Below are 26,220 nucleotides of genomic sequence, written 5' to 3'. Positions count from 1 at the left end.
GTGTGCCCCCTCCTGCTGTGCCATATACCCCTGTGCTCCTACTGCAGAATCCCCAGCCCCTACTGCACTGACCTGGCTTGCACCATTCCCCCCAAACACACAATGGGAGTAAGGGGGGGAGTAAGTTGGGAGGAAAAGCTTTATGTTACCTGGGATGGGAAACTGTTCCTGCCACCCCCTATTGGGCCAGTGGGGAACTGTGCGTTGCCTACAGCTGGGTTTTCTTTCCACCTACGGTCAGGAGGGAACGTCACTGGAGTGGGTAGCGTGGGGCCACAGCTGGCCACTGCTCTGCCAGCAATCTCGGCTTTTGGGGGTGGCATGGGGTCGCTGCAGTTCTGTCCGTGCCTTTGCCTATCTCCCTCTCCCTGGGACCTGTGGACATCGAATGATTGACTCTCTGCTTGCGGTTTGGTTCTGGTCAGCAGCACCTGCTTTGAAGTGCGCCGTCTCCATTTTCACCTGCCTCCGACCTCTGAACTGGGTCCTTGAAGGGGTCAAGGCTTGCCACGTTGTTGCTTTCAGTTGCGTTTTCTGTTCTACAGCTTGTGCCATCCAGGTGGTGGGATGTGGTATTGGGACTCAGGACTCCTGGATTCTACTCGTGGCTCTGGGATGGGATGCAGTCTAATGGCTATAGCGGGGGGTGGGCGACAGGACTCCTGAGAGTGCTGCACTTGGACTTGGGAGACATAGGTTCTGTTCCTGGCTCTGCCACTGGCCTGCTGGATGACTTTGGGCAAGTCACTTTGCTCCCTGTGCCTCGGTTTCCCCATCTGTGAAATGTGGATAATGATTCTGACCTGCTTTGAAAAGTGCTTTGATCTACTGATGAAATGCACTAGATATTATCTGGGTGTGGGGCCTGGTGATTGGAGCAGGGGGCAGTGAATCAGCACTCCTGGTTTCTGTTCCCAACTCTCCTGTTGATGCACTGTGTTGATCTTGGGTAAATCCCTGTGCCTCAGTTTACCCACATACAATGTTAATTTTGAGAGGGAGTTGTGAACCATTTGTAAACACCCAGGCTAGAAGGAGGGGCAGAGGATTATACTGATGACCTCTACAGTTTCACACTGGAAACCTGATGTTGCATGGTGTGTCCATGTTTGCATGGTATGAGGTCATTGCTCTGGGGTGGAAGTCCTGCTTCTTGCCCGGCTCCCACATGTCTCATCTCATGGCGTGCTCCAGCTGGCCTTGCCCCTCGCCCTGGGGGCTCAAGAGTCACTGGGCCACTGGCCCTTCAAGGGCAGCTGCCGCATGCTTTAATGACTGCTGGGTGTTGGCACCCTGAATCCCACCCCCTTCCACTCGCTCCCCAGCATTTGTTTGTGATAAGGCCGGTGCCAACACAAGGCTCCTGTTTCTCTGTCCCATTAGAAAGTGCCTTCTGTGAATCAACTGGACACACTTAATGTCCTTGGCTTTGTAACCCATTCATTCTCCTCCTCTGCCCCTGCCTCCACCCCGGCTTCTCTAAGTCTCGCTGCCCTGGGGCCACAGAGCAGCACCTAGGGGCTGCGGGCACGGGACAGAGGCAGGGCTGGGCCAGGGGAGCCCTGACTGTGGTGGTGATGGGTGGCAGCAGCAGTGGGGAAGGTTGGAGGGTCGGGCACTGGCAAGCTCATGGCAGGAGCTGCAGCATGAAGCCGCTTGGGTCCGGTGGTTGGTTTAGTCTGACGTAAAATGAATCCTGGACCCGGGGGTTGGGGGGCCGTGGAAATGGGGAAGGGCTTGGGACATGTTGGTGTGTGTTGGGGGGAGGGGAATTCTGTGGGGGCAACCTGGCTGTGAGAGCTCACGTGTGTGCATGCACCAGCATGGTGGAAGGGTGTGCACAGTGCGTGTTTGGGAGTATGAACAGTTGAGAAGCTAGGAATGGGCGGGGAGTGTCCCGATGGATGTGATAGGAGCTAGGGATGAAAAAGCCAATTAGCCCATCCAGCACCTGCTCCTGCGAGGGACTGTGTGTCCGTGCTGGTGTCGCTTGGAGCGTTTTGGCATGTGTGGGTGTATCTGGGTGACTCTGGAAGTGGGTGTGGGGATAGGTCTGTGGATGACTCTGTGGGCATGGGCGTGTGCGTGGGGGGGGGGAGGAGGGGAGACACGGGACTGTGTGTGTGATTCTCCCATCACAGGCCTGTAAATGCTGGTGATGGGGTCGGCCTGGCTGAGCCAATTTCACGTAGCTGAGATTCTCCACACAGCCCTGCCCACATGGAGCGTCTCTTGGTCCTGTCCCTTTGGACAAGTCAAGTGGGTTTCCTGAAGCATTTTTCCCTTCCCCTTGTCTTCCAGCCAGCACTCTGTGGGCCTGATCCTGTGAGGGGTCACATGGGATGGGGGCACTCAGCCTTGTGCAGAATTGAGGTCTTTGTGTATCTGGGACCGTGTATAAGTATGTGTGTGCATGTGCCTGTATCTGTGGGGGAAGTGTGATTGTATGGTGCCAGTGTCTTTGTCGGGGTGTGTGTGTGTGCGCGCGCGTCTGTATCTAAGTGTGTGTGTGTTGGCTCCAGGGCAAAGGGAATTACAGTGGAGACAGTGGCTTTGGCAGGAGGCCAGGATTCCTGCTGTCTCTGGTGGGGGTGTGAGGGAGGCTGGGATGTGACATGCAGCTCCGGAGAAGCAGAACATTATCGCTTCCTGACATGCTAGGGCAATGGATGGGGCTGCTGCAGGTTTCAGGGGGAGGAAAGAGGGTGCGGGTGGGGGCTATTTTTAATCTCAATTCTTTCTACTCCTTCCTGGGGCCTCAGAGCCCTGGATCTCCCAGTGGAAGACCCAGTGTAGCTCTGATCTCCGCATCTTTGGGGGTACGGTCCCCTCCTGAGAGCTGCGGAGTGAGCATGTGGGATTGAATGGGGCCAGGTATCCCTCGGCAGGTGGAGAGGAGAGTTTGGGAGATTCATGTGAGACTCAGGGTCTTGCTGGGCCCCCACCTCTCGGTGGGACAGAATAACTGGGTTGCGGTGCAGTGTCACAGTAATCCTGAGCTGACCGCAGCTCTGTCTCTCTCCCTGACCAGCCGGGGAGCCAGACACCAGCTAGCTGACCCGTGCCTCCAGCATGGGAGTCTGGCGACAGAGCTCTGATCGCTGGGCCGTGCGGGGGTGATCCCGTGAAGCGCTTAGATAACACTTTCCATCTCCACAGCCTCTTGTGGACACTAACTCTGCGCTGTGGCAGGCATCCTGGTCTAGTGGACTAAGCAGGAGACTTGGTGTCAGAACTCCTGGGTCCCAGTTCCAGCTTGCTGCACAGCCCCTGGTCAATCACTTCATCTCTCCGCGTCTCAGTTTCTCCACCTGCAAACACGCCTCATGCATCTGCTGGGAGGGCTATCTGGGGAGCCTCTGTGCAGATGGCAAGTGTTACATAAAGGTTAGGTATTATTCATTCATGAAGCCTCATGCCAGCCCTGGGGGTGAGGCCGTAAATATCCTCCCCATCACCCAAAGAGGTTGAGGGCCTGTTCCTTGGCTGTGAAGTTGGTACACATGGTGCACTGTTGTATGTGTGTGGGAGCAGAGCCCTGTTTGCACATGCGTGTGGCAAGATGCACACCCATCTCACCATGTGCCTGGTTCTCAGGGTCTCGGTGTCCCAGTAGCTTGGATTAGGTCATGGGTGTCCTTACTTGGCTGCAACAGCTGCTATCCCAGGTTAAATGGCTGGGTTTGGCGAGCAGTCAGGGCACTGCCCCTCTCTTCCTCCCTGTCACTTCAGGGCTATGATTTAGTTGTTTGGGTCTTTGGGTTGTTTTTTTTTTTCCTCTCTGCAGATCTGAGCCAGCGGTCTGGCTTCCCTAATGCTAGGTCCCCGCGCAGACTGCAAGCCGGCAGCTCTTGTCCTCACTGTGCCGTGTGGTCTGCGCTGGTGGGACACGTGAACACAACCCCAGATCTGTTCTCGGAGCTGTGGGAGGCGAGCTGTCTCTGCTCTCTGTTTCTAGCCAGGAAACTGGATGGTAGCCCAGAAACAGTGGAAGGGAAGGGAGGGGGGGCGTCTGTGAGCTCTAATCACTCAGTGGGCCAGAAATTTTTACTGAGCCACAGGTGGCCCCCTCTGAGGAGGTTTGAATGGGAGCCCCTGCTGGGCACCACAGCATGGAGCCTGCAGGGGATGGTAGATTAGCGACAGGGTGGAGTGGGGCAAGGAGGGGGACAGAGTAGAAACCCCGAGGAGAAGAGTGGAGGTGCTGCATTTACATGTCATGTTGCAGGGGGCAGCAGCGTCTCCGGAGGTTGGTGCTGCTGGTTACCACCCGAGCAAAGCTTGTGTGTGCACACGTGTGTCCTCTTGTTTGTGTAGCTCTGTTGTGGCGTGCAGGTATTTGCATGGGTATCTTTGCATGCATCTGTGTGAGCGTTTGCATGTGCATCTGTGGGTCGTACGCTTGGGTGTGTTTGTGGGCTCCCCAGCAGGCTCCGGGAGGGCTGCCAAGAGGATTGTCCTTGAAGCAGTACTTCCTGTGCCATGGCTTCCCTTGCCCTCCTGAATAGGGCTGCCTGTCAGCCTCCCAGCCTGGGGGGAGCTGGGGAGGGACGTGAACACCGCTGGATATTGCTGCTTCCCCATCCTCTCCCCTGTCCCCTGTGGGTGGTTACACTATCTTGTGAAGAGGAAACCTGCCCCATTGCTTTGTTGCTGATAACAGTGGCTGCCTTATCTCAGGGACTTCTGAGAAGCGTGAGGCATGGTCCCCTGCTCCTGCCAGGCCTTATCTGGCTGCCATCATCTGCCTTAGCCATTGCTCGTTTCCTCTGGAAAGCTCCGTGTCTGGAGCTTCACTCCGGGAGCTGTTTATAACTCATTTTCCATATGGGCATCTGATGGTGGCACGAGCTTGGGGGGTGGGCAGGCTAACTGAGGTGGCCAGGCCAGGCAGTCGGGATCACCAGGCCGGTGTTCTGCCCATCCCCTGAACCTGGCCTAAGGGTGAGGGATGGTCCAGGTGCCACTAGGAGCACCATTTTCTTAGGGCTTAGATCCACTCTGATCCCTCACAGAACTAGAGGGGGAGGAGTCCCCCCCATGCACTGGGGTCCAGTGCAGGATTGTTCCCTGCGGCCTGTTCTCCAGGGCTCTGACTGCCGACCCCATCCCCCCCACTTAGGGAGCCTTTCCCTGTTTGACAGGTTTCAGAGTAGCAGCCGTGTTAGTCTGTATTCGCAAAAAGAAAAGGAGTACTTGTGGCACCTTAGAGACTAACAAATTTATTAGAGCATAAGCTTTCGTGAGCTACAGCTCACTTCATCGGATGCATTTGTCTCGCACCATTGCCAGCCCTGTCATGGGGGCTCCTTTCCCGAATTCACCTGAGCCCCTGGCCCTAGGTAACGCCAGGGCCCTGCAGCGCCCCAGCCATGCCCTTCCCCAGATCAGCCCCCCCGCTCTGCCATGAGTGTGTTAGGCCCCTGGGAGGATCAGCGCTGTTAGCTGTTTGCCATGTTACCCACAATCCTTCCTGCTTTGCAGTGCTTAGTGCTTCCATCCCGCGGGGTCATCCCTTCGGAGATTGCCGCTGACCCAACGTTCAGTTAGCAAGCTGCGCTCCTGGCGCTTGGCAGCATGCCCTCTCTATCCTTTTTGAAGTTTAAAATCCATTTAAGTCAAGAGGAGGGAAAGTTATTGCCTCTAAAGCCCCTTGCATTTAACAGTAAATCCTCTTTACTGCTCTGACACAGCCTCTTAGCACCAGAGGAGGGTCCTGCCCCAGGAAAGCGGGGGAGGGGGTGTTGGTGGCACTGTGTTCCTCCAAGGGGATCATGGGTGGGGAGAGTGCACATTTGGGGGGTTTCTCTCCCCATGCTCCCGTTACAGAGCAGTGTCTGGATGTGGGAGATCCAGGCCCCGGACATATCCCCAGGCCCCCCATCCTGCTGATTTGGGTTGAACCCCAATGGCCTTGGCTCCTGATGTGTGGCCCAAAGCGTCATGCGGAGGAGTGGGGTGAGGGGGTGTGTGGGATTCTGGGGTACTTCCTCCTGCTTTTCAACCCTGAGGGTGTGGCTGAGTATTGCTGGGAGGGGAACCCACCTGAGCTTTCCCGTCCCTTGTGAGCCCACCTAGCCCCTGGGAGCAGACCAAGGGCCATGTCTCAGGAGAGCTGGGTGTGCATGTACATCTATTTTATTTTGGGGGCAGAGGGGGAGGGAACCTGCTGTGGGCATCACTGGGCAGGTCCTAGAGCCGTGGCCTCTCTAGCTCCTGCCTGTCAGGTGCCCGCAGTGGCAGCTTCCTGCTTCCCCCTTCCCAGCGCCCAGGGATTTGCGACACATGGCTGAGGCTAGCAGGGTCAGACTCTCGCTGGAGCAGACTGCCCTGTAGCACCAGCCTCCAGAGGAGGGAACATCTGCCAGTGTTTTGTTGCCTTGCTGCTGTGGTTGCTGGCGGTAGCCTGGCTGATTTTCGTGCCGCTGGGAGGTGCCTGTTACCCGGGGGAAGGAAGCAGATCTCCCTGGTGTTAAGGAGCTAGCGGGCAAGGGCTGAGCCTGCTGCTCAGGCTCCCCGGGGATTTGGGGGGAGGGCCCTGCAGCGAGCGCTCTCTCCTGTTCATTCTCCCTGACTGTGCAGGCTGTGAAAGGGGGAGTTGCCTGCCCTCTGGAGGGGGCAGAGAGCTGGGTTACTGCTTCCTTTCTGGCCTGGTTTGACAAGGAGCAGAGCAAGTCTGGGCCTTTCCACCCTTCCCCTGGCCCCTTCTTCTCAAGTCCAGAAATTCCCCTGCCTGATCTCTGGGTGGAGACGCCCGCACGTTGCACCGGTTCCACGCCATCTTCCCACGGCAGCCACGAGCCAAGTCAGGGCACGGGCACTGCCTGCTTGGTGATTCAGCTGAGTAACAACAAGGTGGGTGGGGGGGAATTGCCCTAGGAGGCACACAAGTCAGCTGGTGTGGGCACTGGCCTCCTTCTGCATCACAGCAGGCCGGTGGGCCCATCTGGATTTGTATCGCCGTCCCGGGCCAGGCTAGCCCAGGCTGTCCATCCCTGCTGGGAGGAAATACAGAATCTCCCCTTCCCCCCTAGAAACCTGGCTTGAATAAGGCAGTTCCTCTGTGCAGTTGAACTGGAGGCGAGGGGAGCAGGATGTCTCTCTCTCTCACACCTATGTGCGTTGTCATTCCCCAGGGGCTGAGTTCCTGCTGGGCCTGATTCAGGGCCGTCCTGGTGCAGCCCCGCTGTGTCTGTCTAGTGAGACAGACTCCTCATTAGTGCAGTGTCTGAGTGTCACAATCTATAGCGCATTGGTCCTCACAGGCCCTGGGTTAGCCCCACTGAATGGCTGGGGGACCCGGGAGGCAGGGCGGTCCTGTTAGCCCCACTGAACGGCTGGGGGACTCAAGCTCTCTGGGCTAAAGAGACTTGCCCACGGTTACCCTGGAGGTCTTGGGCAGAGCAGGGAATTGAACCTAGGTCTTTCAAGTTCTAGGCTAGAGCCCTAACCACTGGCCCAGCTGTCCTCTATGCCTGACTGCTCTGCTGTGGCATCCCATGTGACACTGCTGGGTCATGGTGACTCCCTGGCAGCATCGGTGACGCTGAGGCCAGCCAAATGCAGCAGAGCGAGGTGAACAGTGGCCTTTCTGTTTAATGCATTGAGGCTAAACGGGATCTGGGCTCTGTGGGCAGCCTCCCTCGCAGCCTGGAACTACCCCCTGCTGCTCCAGATACACTCCCTCTGCTCTCTGGGTTAGGAGACTTTTGCCTTCTGCTTCTGAGCCCCTGGATCTTCCCTTCCCGGTCAGGCAGCCCAGTTAGCAGGCTGCCAGCAGTCAGTGACCTGCATGGTCTCCTGCTGCTCTCTGTATGGCTGCTGAAGCTGGACTCCACTCAGAGGCTAGGCTGGGCCCCCCTGTGCTGCCTTAAGCCGCCCTGAAATTGGGAGATGTGCCTGATCCTATGGGAGAGGAGAGGGGAGGATGCTGCCTGTCTTGTGGGCTCTGTCCCTCCCTTGGACTTTGTGACCCAGGCATGCACACACACACAGATGTCTCTGTCTATTCCCCTGGCTGCCTTATCCTGCTCTGGAACCCAGGGCATGTGCATGCACCTCTCCTCCGCCCACCTCCCTTCCCCTCTGCAGACCCTCAGCACCATGTCTCTCGGCCCCTCAGCGGCTCTGCCCAGCTACTCCAAGGAGCAGCATTAGCCGGACCTCGTGGTGCCCCGACCCCCAGATGCAGTCCTGGAGCGCTGGGTGCTGGGTGCGAGTGACTGCCCAGTCAGCCCCTGTGGCCCAGGGGTGCAATTCTGCAGCACTTGGCAGAAGTAGCAATTCTGCAGCACCGGCTACTCCAGCTTGAAGATTTAATTGGGCTGCGAGGGGTGGAAGAGCGTTCCCGACACGCCTGCATTTTTATTTGATTTCCCTTCTCTGGAGCTGGCAATATTTAAATATTAATGTCTCCCTCTAATTGCTGTGTCAGAAGAGTGGGCCTGTGTGTGAACGGGGGTAGGGGAGGGAGTGCTGGCTGGTTTTGTTTTCTCAGGGAGTGTTTGCCAAAGAGAAATGTTTGTATTTTTTCAGTAAGATTTGCTTGACCCTGAGGAAAGGAAAGGAGGGGAGGCATCCTATCAAGGGATCTCCGTATGGACAAGATCTCCTATGGATGGCTCTGTCTCCATGAAGAAGTGGGTGCTGTCTCCAGTTCAGAGTCATGCATGAATGCCTCTTGTGTGGCATACAGCCCTGTAGCTGGCTCGGTGCTTTACATTCACTGCCCCAGTGAGTTTACAATCAGCCCGGGCCAAAGACAGAGGGAGGGGGAGGGGTGGGAATGCAGTGTTAAAGCAGAGAGTGATTAGAGAAGGGTGGTGTATTATTTATCCTGTTTAGTTTCAATCAGTGTTGTCAAGGGGGAGTTTATGGATCAGATCTCCCAGCTGGTGTGCATAAGCATAGCTCCACTGAGTGCAATGGAGTGAGGTTGATTTATGCCTTCTGAATATCTGGCCCTTTAAATACTTGTGTATGGTTTGAAGAATCCACTTGCCAGGAGTGAGAAGGGAGCCTTCCTAGATCACGTGGGAGTGGGCATGTGCTCTGAGGTAGGGAGCTGAGCCCCCTTGATTGCGACACAATTCAAGCTTCCTTGATCGAAACATGAGTCTGCAGGCAGCTCCAGTGCCTCCCCGGCTGCTCCTTGCTTCACCCAAGCAGGGGCAGAAATTAACAAGATGCTGCTCAGGATCGCTGCTGCTGTTCCGAACCCTGTGGGCAGCAGTGGAAACGATCCAGAGCCATGTCAAGTTACGTAGGGATGCTGTAAGCTGAAGCCACAGGTGCTGGAGCAATCCATGGGGGAGGACTGTCCCAGAACAGAGGCTGACAGAGCCAGGTGGTGAGGGGTGGAGGGAGAATAATGGAGATCTCCATCATCAGCCAGGAGCAATGGGAGTGGGGAATACAGACAGACAGACTCTCCCCACTTCCAGCAGCCAGAGTGGGTGGGGGTTGGGCTTTAAGTCTGTCTCAGACCCCTCCAGCCAGGGGCTTATCCAAGATGAAGCCTCCCAGTACAGCGCCTGGGGAGGAATCCCAGTCCCCTCCTCCTTCCCGGTGAGCAGGCAGGGTGTCTCCCTTCCATAGCAGTCTGCCTCTAGTCCGGCTGCGGGAACCAGACAGTGGGGTGGGCGGTTATTGGGGAAGGCGCCGAAGGCAAGGAGCTCTCAGAACCAGAGCCAGGTTGTAGGCAGCTCACGGTGACGCTGTCGTGCCCGTGGGGCCAGCTTCCCCCTCGAGGTGCTGTGACATCACAGCAGAGCCGGAAGCATTCTGGACTGTCCTGTGCTGGTCTAACCCCGGGCCGGTCGGGATGGGGGCGAGGGGGTAATAGGTGCCTATATAAGAAAAAGCCCCAAATATCAGGACTGTCCCTATAAAATTGGGACATCTGGTCACCCAGGGGGGAGTTACCCAGGAGAGCAGACGCTGGGGCAGGGAAATGCATGTGGAGTTCTATGGCCTCCTTGAGGAGTGTCTGCGTCAACCACCTGCAGCTGTCTTTGCTCCCCCCGGGGACCCCCCTGCTCCGGGCCAGTGGCGGAGCAGCCTCGTGGGACGCCTGGCGAGAGTGGCAAGCCACTTATCTCGCAGTTGCCGGTGACCGGAGGGCCCCTTTACGAGCGCCCTGTGTGATTTTATGGAGTTAGTAAAATGTAACATCTGCTTGGCCTGTCATAAAGCCGGGTGAATGGAGTTGCTCGGAGATGCTCTGTGTGTAGCAGCGCCATGGTGCTGCACCAGCCCAGGCTTCCTGGCATTGGTGGCCCAGCAGCGACTACTTCCTATGGAGCTATGGGGCCCAGCTGGCTTCTGCCAGACTTAGAGTGTTATCAGGGTGCTGAGGATCCAGCAGCTCCACATAAGGGACTGGCTTTCAGGGGTGCCTAAGATAGCTCTCCCCGATTTCCTGGGGATAATGCGCAGCAGTGGGGGCGCTGAGCGCTTGGATAAAGGGACCATGTGTCCCAAGTCGTCATGGCCAGCCAGCAAATGGTGTGTACCCAGTGCAGACAGGACGGGGTTAAACCAGGCCAGCTCCTCGCTCCCTCTTTGGTTACAGCCGAGTCAGATGCTTATAGACTGGCTTCCTGTAATAAAGTAAACTCCGGCTTGCCTGTCACCTGCTCTGGGCTGCTGCTCTCTGTTGTGCTGCCAAGCAGCCGACATGCAGCCTCTTGCTCACAGGGCCCTCTGTGGATCCCTCCCCCCGTGCAGGTTTGAGCAGTTGCCCCGTGGCAACGCGACCTTAGCAGGTGTTTCGGGGAGGGTGGGACGAAGCCTGTAGCTGCACGTCCGGCGTGGGAGGAGGCTGTTTAACTGTTCCTTGCGTCGGCGGGCGCCGTTCCCGTCCTTGGGGGAAGCCTAGGCTGTCTTGTTGGCACAGAAGCTCCCGGGTGCAGCGTGCCACCTGGGGATCCTTGGGGGCGCTGCGAGGGAAGGCCTAGTAGTGACAGCACAGGCTGGGAGCCAGGACCCCAGAGGCAGCCCTGAATTACTTGTATCATGTTGGAGGGAGAGTAGTGGTGGTCCATCCCTAGCTCGGCCACTGACCCAATGTGTGGCCTTGGGCGAGTCCTGTTACTGCTCCCTGCCTCAGTTTCCCCACCTGCGAAATGAGGACAGTGATTCTGGCCTACCTCCCAGGTGCAGTCCAGTCATGCTGCTAGAGCCTCCGGTGGAAGCTGCTGTAGATGGGTGCAGATGTCATGAGCACTCTGGTAGGTGACAAATGGGGCCAGTTCCGGCTCGTTGGTACCAAAACCAGACTGGGCCGTTCAAGGAATTGTTGCTGTGGCAGGTGAACTCGACTGAGAGCCCACAGCCTGGTAAATCCCATTGTCCAGTGGCATTTTCCCCTGTCCCCTGGGAAGTCGTTGGGGTCAGTCCCTCCCCAGGGTGACCTTGTGACGGGAGATCAGAGATGAGCCTTTGGATACTACAGTGCTGGCACCTCAGAGTGCTGGCTGAGTGGTGTGGACCGGGAGGAGCAGTCTGTGGGGTTTAGGGCTGGGGGGAGCTATGTAAGTTGGCGGGGGGGGGCGGATTAGGCCTCAGGAAATGATAGAACAAGGGAGCATGACTGCCCTGAGGGGAGTGGATTTGTCTCTGTGCCCTCCCCATGGCCCATGCAGCTTGGGGCTTCCAGCCCTTAGCAGCACCTGGAGCCCCCACCAGGCAAAGAGGCTTGATGCAAGAGGCTGCTGTTTCCCTTGCCCCAGCATCTGTTCTGTTTCCTGTCCCATCCCTCCTCCATTTGAGGGCCCCTGGAGCCCACCCTTGTCCTTGGGGCTGTAAGACCTGCCCTGTTCTTGGTCATGCTCTCCTGCTAAATCCTTGCTGGAGGCAAGTTCGGAGAACAGGCTGCTTCTCCGTCCCCACCCTGCCTCACACGCAGTGTGACTGCCCCTCTAAGCACCGATGGTTTGGATTAGCCAAGCACCACCCCCACCCAGGTGGGCACTGATGTCCTGGAGCTGAATTCAGGGCCACGCACCTCCCCAGTCCAGAGGGGGCACTCCCCCCCCCCCAGGAGCTGCAGGCTCCTTTGGCTCCTCTGCCCTGTCCCGTTTTTAGTATGCTTGTCAGGAAAGTGCCTGAACCCAATGGCCCTTTGGGAGTCTGACGCCTCAGCTGGTTTGAGGCTGGGCCCAGCCAACTTGCGCTGACCCGCAGCCCATGTCTTCCATCCGCCTGTCCCATGACAGGGAGTGTTCCCATTCATAGGCACGCAAGGGTTTTCTTCCTGACCAAAGAAGAGACCCGGCTCCCCTCCATTAACCCAGAGGTGCTTTGCGGCGGGGCTGAGGGACAGTAATAGCTCTGTGGTATCTGGGATCTGTTAACCCTTGCTGCGGGGAATTCACACGCCACAGCAACAGTAACCTCTCAGGAAGGCTAATTGGAAGGAACTAACCTAGTTTCTTCTCCTGGAGCCCTCTGGGGGCTGGCAGGCGTTTATTTCAGTGGCTGCTAGGCAGCTAAAAGCATAGCAAGGATCAGATAAAGCCAGCGCCTCCTTCCAGCTGCTTTCCGACAGGGGAGGGGGCTTCCAGTCGACTGCCACAGAGAATTGATTTGTAAAGAATTAAAACTGAATTCTCTCCTGCTTCCACATGGGCCTCTGAAATCCTTAGGGTGGGAGCTTGTGCTGGGGAAGGTGTGTGTGTGGGGAGGGGGGGCGTTATCCTCCTGGGGTGGGCTTACCTGGGGATATGAGGTGCTGCCTCCTAGTGTAGTGTTCCCCAGTGGCAGGACAGGGCAACCGGCCCATCAGGCTCTGTGCCCTGGTGCCGTGGGGACTGGAGCCTGGGATCTTTAAAATCAGGGAGTGCCCTGCAGATTGGAAGCCTGGCCCTGGGTGAATCTGGCTCTCAGATCCTCCCCTGGGCCTGGGGCACATTGGCAACTAGCTCCGGGAGGGGGCGGGAAGCATTTTTTGTGTTGCTTTTGAGCCACCCACTTGGTTGACCCTTGAGGTACTTCAGTTGGATCTGTGTCCTCCATGCCCAGGGGTCCATGCAGAGCCTTCGAAAGTGACGAGTTAAAGACACATCCCTGGCCCGGGGAGGTGCTTGTAATGACAGCTGGCACCAGGAGCATGACTTGCCTCTGGCATTGATTTCCCCCCCCCCCCCCCCCCCGCACGCAGAGCTGGTGGGTGCAGTGTCACTGAATATCTAGCACGCCTCTAGCTGTTGGGAGGTTGGGACCTACCTTGCAGCGCTGAAGGGGTTAACGGCTGCAAGTCTAGGAACCATGGGCGGCTTACTTGCTTTATAGCCTCCAGACCAGCGAGATTATTACCCGCTGAGAAGGATGGCACCATCCAGACTGTGGCTGGGAAGCGGGGGAGGGCGCTCCCATCTGAGCCTTAATTCTAAGAGCTGGCTTTGTTTCTGCCATATAACAGTATGATGGAGTTTGGTCAAGCTGTGGATTCATAACTTGTTGGAAGACTTTTCAGAACAATAAAGGTGTCTGGTTTTATATCTGCTCGTATTTTATCCGCCTGGCAGCTTCCCCCTGGCTCTGGCCTGGATTTACTGTGGGGATATGTTAATGTGTTGAGGCTGCATAGAAAATCAGAGGCCTCTTCTGCCTTCCTCCCCGCTCCCCACGGGATTGGCCCCCTCCCCGCGCCTTTGCATTCAGTGTCTGTGCGTTGAAATATTTACCTCCTAGCTCCTCTGACAATTCAAGCCGTCTCATGAAGCAAAGGTTATTGAACTGCGAATGTTATGACATTACATTTTTGTGTCTGCACTTTCAAGATCCGTGATGCAGCCTGAATGATAAGTGATCTCTGGGTTAAGGTTGGGTTAGCTCCATTCTCCCCCCACCTTCCTCCTCCCCAGCTCAACTGCAGGCTCCTGGCTCTGCAGGGAATTGATAACATTCCCCTTTATTACCATGCCTTTGCATCTCAGCAACTCCTCCCCTGCCTTCCTTCGTTGCAGAGCAGGGGTCACTGGAAGGGTTTCTGGAAGAGGCCGTGGTTTGGCCAAGGAGGATGAACAGAGAGGCCTAGAAATCTACAGACCATGGCTTCTGTTTCTGGCTTTGCCATTGCCTCGCTGACCAGCTTTGGGCGAGTCATTGCCCTCCTCTGTGCCTCAGTTTCCCCCATCTGATGTGAATACCTTGCTCCCTCCCATGGTGCTCTGATTAATGAGTTAAAGTGACATGTGAGTGCTGTGTATTATCGATGCCATTGGTTCTAGAAATGTTCTGGCAAAGACATTGGCCCCCTCCTCTTCCAAGGGAGAGGGCCACCACGCATGGCAGGAGAGGTGCTTTCGGGAAGGCTTCCGTGGGCTTTTATCAAATAACCCCATTGATCTTTGAATGTGGAGCTCTCAACCGGAGAGAGTGTGTTCGTTACCGCCCCTCTGGTTAGAGAGAGGCCCGGTGCAATCTTGGCGGATAGGGCTGGCACCGGAATTGCCTTGATTTGGGTCAGTTCGCGCCCTCCCTGCAGTAGCGTGCTGCACACATGATAGCACGGGCCCATGCACCTGAAGGTAAGTGGGCTCGAGCATAATAGAACCCCCTGGTTCCTCCGTGTGGCCCTGCTGCAGGTGCTTTGCCTCGGCGACCGATTCAGATGCCTTGTGGGAAACTTTGAAAGGCATTCCACAGAATCTGCAGGCTCTGCACTGGTGCCACAGAGAGGAGCACGTGGCCCTGTTTCGGCATGTCTCTGGTCTTATCACTAGAGATGAGTGCATGGATATTGAGCCTCTGCTCCTGGAGGAGTTGTCATGCTCCTGCAAACCCGTGCTCGGGGGCTTTGGAGATGACTGCGCTGTCAGTTTGTAGAAGCATCTGACCTCTGCTAGGGAGGCAAGGAGCATATTTTAGTGCAAACGATGCTTCCCCCCCACCCCCCAAATATAAAAAATAAATGATGGGAGGGACAATTCAGTAAAACTCTCTGGCAGAATCATTTCCAGCTACTAATAATAGGCACTTTGCAGCCCCTTCCATCTGAGGATCTCAAAGCACTTTGGCAAACACCAATGAATTAGGCCTCCCAGCCTCCCTTCCCCCAGGAGGGAGGTAAGGATTGTCATTCCCAATTTACATATGGGGAAACTGAGGCACAGAATGGCAAAGAGATTTGCTAGAGGTCATGTAGCGGGTCGGGGGCAGAGTCACTGACCCAGCAACCCCAATTCCCGGGTATGCACCGTAGCCATCAGACTGCCCTTTCTCTTCGGCCTTGCCCCCAGCATCATCACTCAGGCTGTGCAAAGTGGGACTGTCAGATGTTCTCAAATCACGCTTCCCCCAATGGATGACATTGCTGAGGCAGGCAGCCCCTGGATTCCTTGCTCCATAGCTGTGCTGGGGCTCCATGTGGCTGGCAGCAGTAATACAAACCCCCTGGTGTTCTGTGTTCTGTCTTAGGTGGGTCTGTCTGTCTGCCTGGGATATCTCCACAGCACTCACCACCAGGTTCCCTCAGGGCAGATGTGACTATGAGTCACAAGCAGCAGAGCGGTGCCATTGTGGCAGTCCTGTTCCGGATCCTTATGGCACACTCGGGAGGGCTGTGAATTGTAAAGGGAAGGGTGCCCTGGCCGAGATCACCCACGAAAGCTTATGCTCAAATAAATGTGTTAGTCTCTAAGGTGCCACAAGTCCTCCTGTTCTTCATCCAGGGACTGATTCTTCACCCTTTGCTGCATTGAGAAAAGCTGGGCAAAAGGCTGAGTTTCACCCCTGCTCTGTGCTGGCGCAGCCAGATTATCTCAGCCTCCTCCACCCAGAAGCTGTGGCTGCAGCTGGTTCCCTGTGGCAGATTTTAACACCGGCCTGTGTAAATCTCATCATCCCTTCTAGATCTGCAGGGGCAGGTTAAGACAAGGGATCTCCTGTCCTTGCACGCTAGAGGGCAGCAGCGAGCTTAGCTGGCCAGCACCAAACCCACAGACAAGACTAAATTACATTCAATCACTGGGATATTTAGGATTTAACCTTCTGAATTTGCCAGATCCGGTGGCATTTCCAGTAATGGCCGGAGGTTTAACCTGAGGCACAGCAGCCAGGATGCCCCAGGGAGTGTGTTTGCTTTGGAGTCGCACCTTGGTGGCTGATTAATTCTGCTGGCTGAAGTGTGTGTGAGGCTGGGGGCGGGCAGGGGACGAAAGTTGGTGTGAGGGGGAGGAGGTTAAGGAGAGCTTAAAATTAAACAAGAGACCCGAGAGGGAATTAAACCGCAGGGCAGACTGGCCAGGCTCCTGCTGCAGGGACTTGCTCTGATCCGACCTGCAGCGTAATGTCATTCTGGGAGCAAATTAAATTATTCCATAAATTCGTCTGCTTTTGCTGCTATTGAATCACATTTTTTGTATTTCTCTCCCCCCCCACCCCTCGCCCCCAGCTCCCTGATAGAATCAACATTCAGTCACTAAGTGCAGGGAGATTATATCAGCCAGCCTGTGGAGCCTCACGCCCAATTGCCTGTGACATGCGGTGGGCTGGCCTGGTCTGCAGAAGGCTGGTAACACTAACATAAAGCAGCTGCGTGTGGAAGCGGGGAGGGAGCAGTGAAGGGGGGAGGGTTGGGGGGCGGGGGGCAACAGAGGGAAGATAAACCAAGAGAGAAGAAAAGAGGTCAGGGCCTGGGAAATTAAATGTTCATAAGTGTAGGCCCAAGCACTTAAAAAGTAGGCCAGAGCCATTAAATCTCATTAAAGTTTAATACCTATCAGTGCCACTTCAGGCAGCCCTTGGACATTGCTTTAATTTGATGGGTGTTAAGGGAGAATTATCAAATAATTGTGCTAGCTGGGGACTTGCTTTTATCATGTTACATGGCAAGCTCTCTCGGCTTTGTACTGCACATCACAACCGCAGAGGCTCGGTATTGTTCTAAGGGGGGAGCTGGCTGCGGGGGGAGCTGCCCGCTGGCCCCCCCAGCATGCCCCGCTTCCTTCCTTGGCAGGGCCAGGGACAATAATGCTGTCTGTGAGCTGGGTATCGGGTTGTCAGAGGGCCCAGGGATTAGCCACTCTGCTTACCTGGGTCTCTTTGCTGCGGTTAACCCTTTGGGGGCTGAGCTCTTCTCTGGCTGGGGATGGAGCTCTGCAGATGGGCTGTCCTGCTGCCCCTTACCTGAGGGATCATACAGGCAGGGTCCTCAGCTTTCTCTCCCCATCTCCTTCCATCAGAGAGGCTGCTCCATGGCCCTCAGGCAGGGCCGCCTTTCTCCTTGGACTGAATCTGTCTGGGGCCTCCCTAGCGTCTAGGATCCTGCCCGTGTGGTGCTGGCCTGCTGTGAGGGGGCAAGGCCTCCCTCTCCTCCCAGCCCGGGGTGGGTGGCCTGTGCCCCAGGGTGCCAGCCGCTTCCTGGGAACCTCCCGGGCATGCCCTTGTGGCGCGCTCCCCTCGGTTCCCTGCACTAGGGCCTATTACGCTGTGGTGATTAATGGGTGGAAGAAACCCCCTAATTCAGGGCCCCCTGGACATGGCTAGATCATGCTCAGGTCATCTCTGAGTCAGTGAGAGGGGGAGGGAATGGGCTTTGCTTGGAACGTGGGACATGCCTCTCTCCGCCTCCTCTTCACAAGGACCCAATCCATCAGAGCTGCTGCTGCTCCTAAATCAGCTGTCAGGGGTCACTCCCTGTCGCCTCCACAGCATTCCTGCCTCTGGGAGGGGGCGGGTGGGGGCAGGCAGAGGCCAAGGCCAGGAATGGAACTGGGAGCTCTGGCTAAAGCAAACACACGCCCCGCACTGTGCTGGGGAGCTGCAGAGAGCCCAGCCCAGGAAATGAGGGAGCCCCTCGGTGGGGTGGGGTCAGGTGAGGCTCAGCGTGACGGGCTAGGGGAGCTCACAGGCCAGCTCGCATTTCTGTGATGACATGGGCATGGCTCTGTGCGTGTCTGCTTGGCTGTGTGCAGCCAGGAGATTCTGGGTACGTGTGGCTGGGCGCGCATGCCCGAGGTTGCAGACACATTCTCCTGTGTGGCTCTGTGTGTGTGATTGTGCGCGGTTGCAAACTCTGGTGCTGGAGATTGTGTGGGCCCGTGGTGTGCGCGTGCACTTGCTCTTGTGTAAATGTGATGCTGGCTTGACAGCCCTGGAGACTGAAGGCATCTGCTTCGTTACTGATGTGTGCTATGGTAGCGCCCACTCTTTCAGGCAGGGACCTACAGTTTGTGTCTGCACCCAGCACAGTGGGGGCCGTAGGTGCTACCACACTATCATAAATAGAACCTTAAAGCTTCACAGAGCGGGTGCAGAACAGCTGGCAGCTGCACTAACTGCCCTGGGGTTTGACCCACAGGCCAGGGCTGGGCTCCAGAGGTCTGCCCTGTCCTTGGCCACTCTGCTGAGGTCCTCAGCCCCGCTGTTAGGTAGAGCTGGTGGCTTTTGTGATGTGAGGACTGGGCTGAGAAGTCCCCTGCATTTCCCTACCCCATGGGACTGCCCGGACTCTCTCGCTTCTTCGGAGAGCTGTATGTTAGACCGGAGCAGGCAACTGGCTCCTCTGTCCCGCCTTCCCTGTGGGTGGTGGTTTACAGCGATCATTCACCCCCCAAACACACACAGCGCTTGGTGTAGGTCCAAACATAAACAAACCCAGGCCCTCCTGAGCTTCATTTAAAAGCACAAGAAGGGGGAAGACTCCATTTCCTCTTGCAAAGGGAGCAGGACCAGCAGGGGCATTGGTGTGGGGGCGGGGGGAGCCAGCCTCAGTGGTTTGCTAGCCACATGGAACAAGCTCCCTGCCAGGGCCGCCATGCAGTACATGCTGACCATTGGGTGATGTGTTAGGCCTGCAGGCCTGGAGCTCCTGTTTGTGGGATTTAGGGCCATGCTATGTCAGTTCAGTGAGTCAGAACCTTTCCTTCCCCTCCTGGGGCCCTGGGGGCTGAACAAATTGACCCCAGCTGTTCCAGGCACCTGACAGTTCACTCAGAGCTGCTCCTGGGAGGAAAGGCCAACACATCTGGAAGGCTTTAGGCCAGAGCAAAGAGGGACTGCATGACGCCCCCGGCTGTACATTGCCCATTTCCCCTTGGCTCTTTAGGGAAAGGATAACGTTACCTTGGGCTTGACCTCACACCATGCCAGTATTTCCAACACGAGAGTGGTGTCTACTGATCACGCGGGGATGGGGAGGACCTCTGGGGCCCGTAGTGGGCAAGGGGAACCCCCCTGGAGCCCAGGGTGCTCTGGTGATGCTGCATGCCAAGCCCCAGACAGCACCGTTCTGTTGAGTCATTGTTCCAGGGAAGGCTGTGGAGAGCTGTGGAGGGTCCCTACAGGCTTTCCATGTCCTGCCTCAGTGCTCAGCTTCCAGAAGGTGCGGCTGCCAGCTATGATGTGTCCGAGCTCAGTCAGGCCAAAGGCCAAACCTTCTTTCCTTCCGGGAGTCACCGGTCCAAAGAGCCTGGGTAAGCGAGCGCTGCCCTGGGGAATACCTGTGACAGTGCAAGGGGCACAGGGAACGAGCCACCTGGTGGGGCAGGGCTCCCACCCCACCATCATCCGACGCCGGCCTTGTTTCTGGGAGCTGTCAGCAAGTGGGGAACCTGCCTGCCTCTGAGCTGCAGAGCAAGGGGAAGTCACTGTTAAAGCCTGGGCCCTCGTCATGTAATTCCATTCCTCAGGCCGACCCTCGAGCTGCGTGGAAAGAGGCATTCCGGGGGGTTGTACCTGCCTCCATGCTGCAGGGGTTCCCTTCAGCTGTGTGCGCGTGTGTGCACATGCTTGTGTTCTGTGTGAGCACAAGTACGTGTGTGTCATGTACGAGTGCATGTGATTGCATGTCAGCGGGGTGAAAATGTCCTTGCACGCCTGCCTGAGAGGTGTGTGAGTGTGTGTGAGATACTTCTTTATACCGCAGTTGCTGCTGCTATAGCACTGCAAAATGGGCAGAGAACAGGGTGTATTCTAATCCCCAATCCTTGGCACTGCTAGTCCCTTCACTGCCCTTGGTGAGGGCAGCAGTGGGCCCACTAAGTCCGGCGCACTGATGGCATATATCAGGGATGGTGCATGTGGAATGAACATTCTTCGCTTTCATCAGTGCCAAAGGGGAACTGAACTTCCCCTGTATGCTAAGGGAAACCACCTGCTGGGAGAACAAACCTGGGCTAGAGAATCACACAAATGACAGAGAATTACCTTCAGAGGGAGAGTTTTATTGTGACAGCCCTGCTGTCTGCCTGTGCAAATGCAGGCTCCATAATTAATACTAATTCTTGGAAAGCCTAGGCGATATCGGGAATCAGCCATCTAAGGTGTAGGAACTGGCACATCCGGCTCAGAACGGGCCTTTCTGCAACATGAGGATAAGGTGCTGGGCGGAGATGAATGCACCATGTCCCCACTCGTGCTACAAACCCGTGCATTTTTCATAGCGTGCCTATTCTTTCCATGGCTCTGGGCCTTTCTCTCTCTCTTTCTTCCTCCTCCTTTTTTTTTTAAGCTATAAAAGTCCCAATTGATAAAGAATTAGTACCAGGTCGTTAGTCCTGATTTTATTAGATTCCTGGGCATTAGGTGCTCTCCAGTAAAGGGGCAGGCCAACGGAGAGGAGAGTGTTAAGCTGGTAGCATGAATTATTCAGCAGCCCCTGATTTCACATTATTCTCCCTGATACTTTTACAACCTGTCAGTAAATAAAAAGATTCTACATTATTTATAGAAATGGACCTGAATTGGGGAGGAGGATTTACTGGTACTATTAATAGGGATATCAGCGCGGTGGTAATGAGAGACAAGCCGTGGGAATAGCTGGCTTCTAAGAGGGTTTTCTGAACCTCATTTGTCCCCCTTTTCCTTTTACAGTATATTTTTGACCCTCTCTCTTCCTGCCTCCCCCTCCCCCGGCTTATTCTGTTCTGCTCGCACCTCTGTCCACCAGTCGGCGCACCCAGTGATGCGGGGCCCGGGGAGGGGGCATCGAGCTGCTTGGAAATAGCTATCTGGCTGAAGGGAGCTATGGGGTGAATGCTCCCATTACTGATAAAGGAAGCCCACCCTCCCGTTTTGCCTTGCCAGGGTGTTTGTGGTTATGCGCTGGGGAATCCCATCTTTCATTGGCTGCACTGCTCCCAGACACTGTTGTGGTTGTTTGTGTTACGTCGTCCAGAAGAATAAAATGACACCTATGGCTTCCGAAAGGAGGGGAAAGCGCGGAATGAGTAACTCTGCTGTCATGGGGGGTGTGAAAGTGCATAGACCGGGAATGCTGTGGGAGTAGCATGGATAGGGTAGGAGTGTCCTGGGTGGAGCCCCCCCCACATTCAGTGATAATGATGGGTTGGGGGGGGGGCAATTGCAGCCAGCCACCCTCAGACAGAGGGAGAGTTGTTGGAGCATTGTGGGGTGAGGGGGGGGAAGCGCTCCAGAAAATATGGCGCTATGTGAGCCAAATCAGTTGAATACTGTTTGCATTTCCTGTCCTAAATTGTTGTGCAATGTTGCTGTGCTCTGCTAAGCAGTGTCATGTTCCACCCCAGAGGTAGCTGCATTTCAGAGGTTGGGTGGGTGAGCCATGTGTGTCTGCATGAGGGTGTGCATACATGACCACACTCTTTCAGATCTGACAGGTTGATCTTTTACCTGTGCTGTGTTAATTACTATAGATCGGGGTGGGCAAACTTTTTGCCCCGAGGGCCACATCGGGGTTGCAAAACAGTATGGAGGGCCCAGTAGGAAAATCTGTGCCTCCGCCAACAGCCTGGCTCCCGCCCCCTGATTGCTCCCCTCAGAACCCCCGACTCATCCAACCCCCCCGTCCCCTGACTGCCCCGACCCTTATCCACACCCCCGCCCCCTGACAGGCCCCCCGGGACCCCGACCCATCCACCTCCCCCCACTTCTTGTCCCCTGACCGCCCCCTCCTGGGACCCCCATCCCTAACTGCCCCTCTAGGACCGCACCCCCATCCAACCCCCCCGCTCCCTGTCCCCCCCCTCCTGGGACCCTCCAACCCCTATACAACCCCCCCTACTCCCTGTCTCCTGACCGACCGCTTCCCCGAACCTCCGCCCCATCCAACCGTCCCCTTACTGCCACCTGGGACCTCCTGCCCCCCACTCTCCCCGCCCCCTTACCAGGCCGCTCAGAGCGGCAGGACAGGCTTATTGGAAAGTCTGGGAGGTGGGCAGGCGCAAGCCGTGCTGCCCACGCGGCAGTGTGGCTGCGAGGGAGGGGGGACAGTGGGGGAGGGGTCGGGGACGAGCCTCTCCAGCCAGGAGCTCGGGGGCTGGGCAGGACGGTCCTGCGGGTCATAGTTTGCCCACCTCTGCTAAAGATTCTGTCCCCATTCAGTGAACATCAGACCATAAGAATAGCCATACTGGGTCAAACCAATAGTCCATCTAGCCCAGTATCCTGTCGTCTGACAGTGGCCAGTGCCAGATGTTTCAGAGGGAATGAACAGAGCAGGGCAATTATTGAATGATCCATCCCCTGTCGTCCAATCCCAGCTTCTGGAAGTCAGAGGTTTAGGGACACCAAGAGCATGTGGTTGCATTCCTGACCATTTTGGCTAATAGCCATTGATAGACCTATCACCCATGAATTTATCTAATTCTTTTTTTAATCCAGTAGGCCTTCACAGCATCCCCTGGCAAGCAGTTCCACAGGTTGACTGTACTTTGTGTGAAGAAATACTTCCTTTTGTTTGTTTTAAACCCACTGCCTATTAATTTCATTGGGTGACCCTTTGTTCATGTGGTATGTGAAGGAGTAAATAACACTTCTTTATTCACTTTCTCCACATCAGTTCTGATTTTATAAATCTCTTTCATATCCCCCCGGAGTTGTCTCTTTGCCAAGCTAAACAGTTCCAATCTTCTTAATCTCTCCTCATTCAGGAGCGGTTCCATGCCCCTAATAATTTTTGTGGCCCTTCTCTGTACTTTTTCCGATTCTAATATGTTGTTTTAGATGGGGCAGCCAAAACTGTGCACAGTATTCAAGGTGTGGGCGTAACATGGATTTAAATCATGGCATTATGACATTTTCTGTTTTATAATGTATCCCTTTCCTAATGATTCCTAACCAATTGCTCTTTTTTTTGATTGCTGCTGCACATTGAGTGGATGTTTTCAGAGATGACTCCACAATCTCTTTCATGAGTGGTAACAGCTAATTTAGGCCCGATAATTTTGAATGGATAGTTGGGATTATATTTTCCAATAGGCATTACTTTGCATTTATCAGCATTGTATTACACCTGCCATTTTGTTATCCAGTCTCCCAGTTTTGTGAGATCTCTTTGTAACTCTTCGCAGTCTGCTTTTGACTAAACCATCTTGAGTAACTTTGTATCATCTACAAACTTTGCCACCTCGCTGTTTGCCACATTTTTCAGATCATTTCACAAATATGTTGAATAGCACTGGTCCCAGTACAAAGACCCTGAGGGGTCCTGCTATTTATTTCTTGTCATTGTGAAAACTGACCATTTATTTGTCCCCTTTGTTTACTATCTTTTAATTGGTTACTTATCCATGGGAGAAGCTTCCCTCTTATTCCCTCTTATGCTTGCTTCACTTATGAGCCTTTGGTGAGGGACCTTGTCAAAGGCTTTCTGAAAGTCCAAGTACCCTGTATTCACTGGATCACCCTTGTCCACATATTTGTTGACCCCCTCAGAGAATTCTGATAGATTGGTGAGGCATGATTTCTCTTTACAAAAGCCATATTGACTCTTCCCCAACATGTTATGTTCATCAATCTGTCTGATAATTCTGTTCTTTACTGTAATTTCAACCAGTATGCCTGGTACAGAAGTTAGGCTTACCAGCCTATAATTGCCAGGATTGCCTTTGGAGTCTTTTTTAAAAATTAGCTTTACATTAGTTATTCCTCCAGTCATCTGGTACAGAAGCCGATTTAAATCATAGGTTATTTACTCCTTCACATAACACATGAACAAAGGGTCTTCTAGGATATAGAGTCTCCCCTTTAATAAATCCTCCCCTAAGGGATGTCTCTGTCTGAACCACATGCACCTCCACACCTGTTGCCTTTTCCCCAGCCCTTAGTTTAAAAATTTCTCTGTGCCCTTTTTAATTTGACATGCCAGCAATCTGGCAGTGTGGGATTGTTGTTTGCAAAGTGCTTTGCGATCCTTTTAAGAGGAAAATACCTATCTGAATGTAAAAGACTGTTATGCAGGAAAAAACAAGGAATCTAGCCTGTCTTCCTTTGAGACCTTGGAGGAAGGTTGGCACTCACCCCTTCCCTTCAGTGAAGAGGTTGTTTCTGGAGGGCATAAGAGCTGTTTTGTTTGTGGTTAGCCCACTGGCAGGGAAGAGATCCAGTGCCGCAGAGCCCCCTTAATGCTCTTTAAATAATAAGCTGCGGTAATGGTTCTTTCTCCATGTACAATGTGGCCGTGTGGCTGGGCTGTGGTTTCACTTGGATTGCATGGTGCGGGGAAAGGGGTGCTCTCTGGGACCAGAGGCACAGACCTGAGAAAGCAGAACAGAGACTGGATGACTCAGTAGGTCAATACTGGGCTCTAGTTTCTGTGGGAGCCTGCATACACTATGACTGAATTTGGCTGCTCTAGTCTCCAGTGGCCAGAAAGCCAGGGGGTTTCATGATGATCTCTCATGTAACTTCTCTCCTGGAACGATCCCACACTGATTTATGAACCACGGCCCTATCCTGCACCACTGGGAGTTTTGCCTGGATAAAAGCTGCAGAGTAGGACCCTATTTATAGTCGTATACGTAGGCAGACCACCACTGAAATGCAGCTGGTTCTGGCATGGAAGGCAACAGGTGTTTAACTGTGGCCCGCAAAATGCAGTTTGGGCATTGAGAAAAGAAGAATGCTGCATCTGACTGAAACTGGGGAATGGGGATGGCTCTGGAATTTCACTGGGTTTGGGCTGGGACTCGGGGGCGTGGCTTTGGAATGTAACTGGGATTGGGCTGGAGTTTGGGGGTGTGGCTCTGGAATTTCACTGGGATTGGCTCATGACATGGGGCTGTGGCTCCGGAGTGGATCTGGGATTGGGCCAGGACATGGGGGTGTGGCTCTGGGGTGGAACTGGGATTGGGCCAGGACATGGGGGCGTGGCTCTGGGATGGAACCGAGATTGGGCTGGGACACTCAGTCTTTCTGTGCCTCAGTTCCCCCTGTGCAGAATGGGCGTCATAACCTTCCCTGCCTCCCAGGACGTTGTGAGGCTATTTGCTAGTGTTGGTGAGGTGCTCTGATCCCACACTGACAGGGTAGAAGAGCCTGGATAGATAGAGAGGGGTCTCTTCTTGTTCCTCTCCCCAGGCTGGCCAGACTAACCCTTTCTGAGCTACAGAAAGCAAGGTAGGCCACCCTGGAAGCTTCAGCCGGAACTCTTTGAGGTTTGGAGCAGGGTGGGGATTGGATTTGCGTCCTTGAATCGAACCGCCCGCTCTGCCTTTAGATCTGGGAGAACCAAGGGGTCACTTTCTGGTGCTGGTATAGCTGCTGCTGAGGTTCTTGCGAAATTTGCCTACCCCCGGCTGCAGCCATCGTGTGAGAACAGCTCATTGTGTGAGATTTCCACTGCTCAAGATGGCGGAAATCTTGTGAGATTGACTAGCCATGTGGGATTTCCACCATTCAGCACCGACATCTCCTAAGAAACAACTGGCGAGGGGTTTGGTGCAGTTGAACCCTCCTCCTTCCTCCGCCCTCTAAGCCTAACCCTGAACTGGATTTGAACTCACCACATCCTCGGCCCCCCCTGGGGGACAAAGTGCTGTAGGGGAGTGGGGCTCATCACCAGGACCTGTGCCCATTCTTGGCATTGGACCCAAGCTCTGTGTTTTGCCTTTGTGCCACCAGAGTGGGTCGGATTTCCCATGGGAGGGGTCAGCCCCTCTCTGAGAGGTTCCGCATTGTGCTCGGTGATAAATGGCCTGCAGTGAGGCATTGTGATTATTTGGATGCTCACAGGCTCTCCTCCTCCTCCCCTAAGGTTGTCTAAAACCAGCACAGGGACTGAGCTGCTGCTGTTTTGTTCTCTGAAGCTTGTGCAGAGCTGGCTGTGTGGCTGACACTGCCCGTTCATCCACATCACTCTCTGAATGCCCCATCCCAGCCTTCTGCGGTGGCCCCGCAGCGGTCAGCACAACTTCTGGGCCACACGGGCTTCCGTTGCTCCCTGTAATACGAATCTGCGGGGCCCTGATGCAAGGATGTGTTTGCGTTTTCCCTTGCAGATTAACCATGCTGGCA

The 26,220-nt window shown here is 55.0% G+C and overlaps 1 protein-coding gene across 7 annotated transcripts in view; it reads left to right on the top strand.

Moving 5' to 3' along the window:
• Positions 1–26,220, top strand: part of GSE1 (Gse1 coiled-coil protein) — a 359,568-nt gene that overhangs the window by 134,269 nt on the left and 199,079 nt on the right. The gene's annotated exons all lie outside the window — the stretch shown is intronic.

Source organism: Dermochelys coriacea, chromosome 12 (assembly GCF_009764565.3).
Source record: "Dermochelys coriacea isolate rDerCor1 chromosome 12, rDerCor1.pri.v4, whole genome shotgun sequence".
In the NCBI taxonomy this organism is placed as follows: Eukaryota; Metazoa; Chordata; order Testudines; family Dermochelyidae; genus Dermochelys; species Dermochelys coriacea.
This window is presented reverse-complemented; position numbering and strand designations above follow the sequence as displayed.